Genomic DNA, 3,594 nt, shown 5'->3' with positions numbered 1-3,594 from the left:
GAGCCGGCGCGTGCCGAGGCGCGCAGGCGCACAGGGCCGACAGGCTGGGTCCCGGCGCGGCCGTTAGCAAAGGCAGGAGGTAGCTTTCCGCAAAAGCCCCGTTCAGATCGAGGTCTCCTTGCCAAGAAGTGCTCGGCAGCTCTTACCCTGACCTGGAAGTAGTTCTCAAACAGCCTCACAGCTTTAGCGCTGTGCTATCCCCTCTCCCAGTGCCGTGGTGCAGTATCTTATCTTCTGGCCTCTGCTGTCATCCACTGAGGAAGCCCCCTCTCACCCAAAGCTGCTGGCCTTGCTCCCGGGGTACTGCTCCAGGCTCCACCTCCCACAATGTCTTCACCTGCCGGTGCCTCAGTACTTCAGAGTCCACCTCATTCCACCTAAACACCCACTGGCTCCGTAAGTGAACCCAGCCCTTGGTGATGGAAGGGTGTGCCTCTGCCCCTAAGCACTTCACACGGGGCCAGTGCGCAACAGAGACCACCTGCGCATCCAGGGGACTTTGCCATGTTGAGTTTTGAAGGAAGATGACCTTTAACGAGCTGGAGGAGGAGAAGGAAGATGGGCCTGCAGGCAGATCAGACAAATAAACAAAGGCACTGGGTGGTAAAATTCAGATATGCTGACAATAGCAAGATTTTTTTTTTTAACCAGGTTGAATTCACTTTACTTTCCTTGTGTAAAAAACCCGGTTGTAGCCAATGCTGCAGCCTGGGTCCTCTTCACACACACTCAATTCCTGATAGCAAGACTTGGTGAATTCTCTCTTTCCAGAGGTCAGGGGCCAGATAACTGTAGGTCTTGGAGATGACATCGACGGTGGCCTTGGGAGCCCAGCACAGTAGCCTGGTGGCTAAAGTCCTTACTTTGCATGCACAGGATCCCATATGGATGCCAGTTCATATCCTGGCAGCCCCACTTCACATCCAGCTCCCTGCCTATGGCCTGGGAAAGCAGTGGAGGACGACCCAAAGCCTTGGGACCCTGCACCCGTGTGGGAGACCTAGAGGAAGCTACTGGCTCCTGGCTTCAGATCAGGTGAGTTCCAGCTGTTGTGGCCATTTGGGGAGTCAATGAACGGATGGAAGATCTTCTTCTCTGTCTCTCCTCCTCTCTGTAAATCTGCGTTTCCAATAAAGATAAACAAATCTTACCAACAACAACAAAACAAGTTGGCCTTGACAAAAAGTTATCCAGGGTGGCAGTAAGGGACTGAGGTGTAGTGGTCATCAATAGCAACAGGAAGAATTTCTGACAATCAATCCAATATAAAATGCAAATACTGACTATCAGGAAATAAATCAGTAGAGCTAGTTTGGGGCGAGGTGTGGAGAAGAGGCTGGTGTGCCATCCTACAGCATTTAGGCTTGTTTTGTGTGTGGTGAATCCTGGATCCTTTCAAGTAGTGCCCTGTTGTGACCCCATTGTGTTTTGGGTAAATTGTTGTGGTTTATAATGTAAAGGATTAAAAGATAAAGGTGCAATACACTATGACAACAATCAAAGTGCAGGGCAGTAACTAATTATAACAGTGAGAGTAGGGCCTGAGAAAGTGAAATCAGCCCTGCTACTAATCAGACTGTGATGTTCACATACAAAGCCATGTGTAAGGCCAAGAAAGAAAAGTGTTTCTCTCAAGGACGCTTTACAGCTACAAAATGACTATCAGCTCGCTTCTTTCAAGTGATTAAGTAACTTCTTTGGCTTAACTTTGTTCCTCTCTCCTTCAAATTGAAATTGTTGCAATACCTAATTACTAACTGCCTCAATGAATCCTCACCCTATTTCCTCTTCTTGAGACACTATTTAGAGTAATACACGTTCCCCTGTATCTTCAAGTTGAATTTGTTCAGCTCAGTGTGTCAGTAATATTATAGAGATAAGCTTTCCTGTAGAATGTGTTGGGAATTGACTGTGCAGGATCAGAAGTCTGGTCCTTAAATCAACTTGTCAGTCTTCTCATCTGTAAAAATGAAGATAGTAGGCAGTTCCCATCTTTTGTTGCTTTTCATTTGATGTGAAAGGCAGAGAGAGACAATGGGGGAGGGAGGAGACAAAGCTAAGTCTTAGATCTGCTGGTTTACTTCCCAAATGCCCACAAAGCTAGGAGTATGGAACTCCAGCTGGGTCTCCTAAATAGGTAGCAGGGGCATTAGGAGGGAGCTGCATCAGAAGCAGAGCAGATGGGACTCGAACTAGGCATGCTGATGTGGAATACGGTCCCAGGCTGTGTCTTAACCACTACACCAAATGCCTGTCACCAGTTTCACATCTTGTGAGGCTTTTATAGTGAAGACTGAATAAGATAACTCATGCTGGGGCCCGGCGCCGTGGCCTAGTGGCTAAAGTCCTCGCCTTGAACGCCCTGGATCCCATATGGGTGCCAGTTCTAATCCCGGCAGCTCCACTTCCCTTCCAGCTCCCTGCTTGTGGCCTGGGAAAGCAGTCGAGGACAGCCCAAAGCCTTGGGACTCTGCACCCGTGTGGGAGACCCAGAAGAGGTTCCTGGTTCCCGGCTTTGGATTGACACAGCACCAGCCGTTGCGCTCACTTGGGGAGTGAATCATCGGACGGCAGATCTTCCTCTCTCTCCTCCTCTCTGTATATCTGACTTTGTAATAAAAGTAAATAAATCCTTAAAAAAAAAAAGATAACTCATGCTGTATGTTGACATAGTGGGTATCTCCAAAACTACCTGTTACAGCGTCATCAGCATCACTGAAAACTTTCTTTATGTACTCCTACTATTTGCTTTTTAAATTTATTTTAAAGAGTTATAGAGATAGAGGTCTTCTACCCATTGCATCCATCCCCAATGACCTCAGTAACCGGGATGGGCCAGGTTGAAGCCACAAGCCAGGGACTTCAACTGGGTCTCCAGGTGGGTGCAGGATCCCATGTTCTGGGACAGTCATCCGCTGCTTTCCCAGGCACATTAACAGGGATCTAGGTCAAAGATGGAGTAGCTGGGGCTCAAACCGGCCCCATATGTAGTGCTAGCATCACAGGAAGCAGTTCAAGGCACTGTGCCAAACACCAGCCCCAATCATTTCAGTTTTATAGTATCTACCACAATGTATTGCACTATCTTGCCTTCTTTTGCTTATTTCTTGCACCAAATCTGAAATAATTTGAAGGTGAAAATTTGGTAATTGCATTCCCAAACTAGATAATGCTGTGGTGGCACAGAATTTTGTGGCCATATGCGTCATCAATTTTGATTTTTGTTTGTTTGTTTTTGCTGACAACCACTGCCATTCTGAATGCATCAGTGTTTCATTTGCTGTTTCATTTCTTACAAATTTGGCCAGACTTTCATTTTAAAAACAATGAGTAAGAATATCTTCTGAGAAGGCACTCTTAATTATAAAAAGATACAGATGTAGGTTTGTTTTATTATGATTTATAAATAAATGTAAATCTCTTTTAACAGTTAACCACTGAGTTCATTTTTATGAACAAGATTGAATTGCTCAAGTTAATTTCATTACAGAAGCAATGCTTAGGGACCGGCGGCGTAGCCTAGCGGCTAAAGTCCTCGCCTTGGAAGCCCCGGGATCCCATATGGGCGCCGGTTCTAATCCCGGCAGCTCCACT

The sequence above is a fragment of the Ochotona princeps genome, chromosome X (assembly GCF_030435755.1).
Source record: "Ochotona princeps isolate mOchPri1 chromosome X, mOchPri1.hap1, whole genome shotgun sequence".
Taxonomy (NCBI): Eukaryota; Metazoa; Chordata; class Mammalia; order Lagomorpha; family Ochotonidae; genus Ochotona; species Ochotona princeps.
This window is presented reverse-complemented; position numbering follows the sequence as displayed.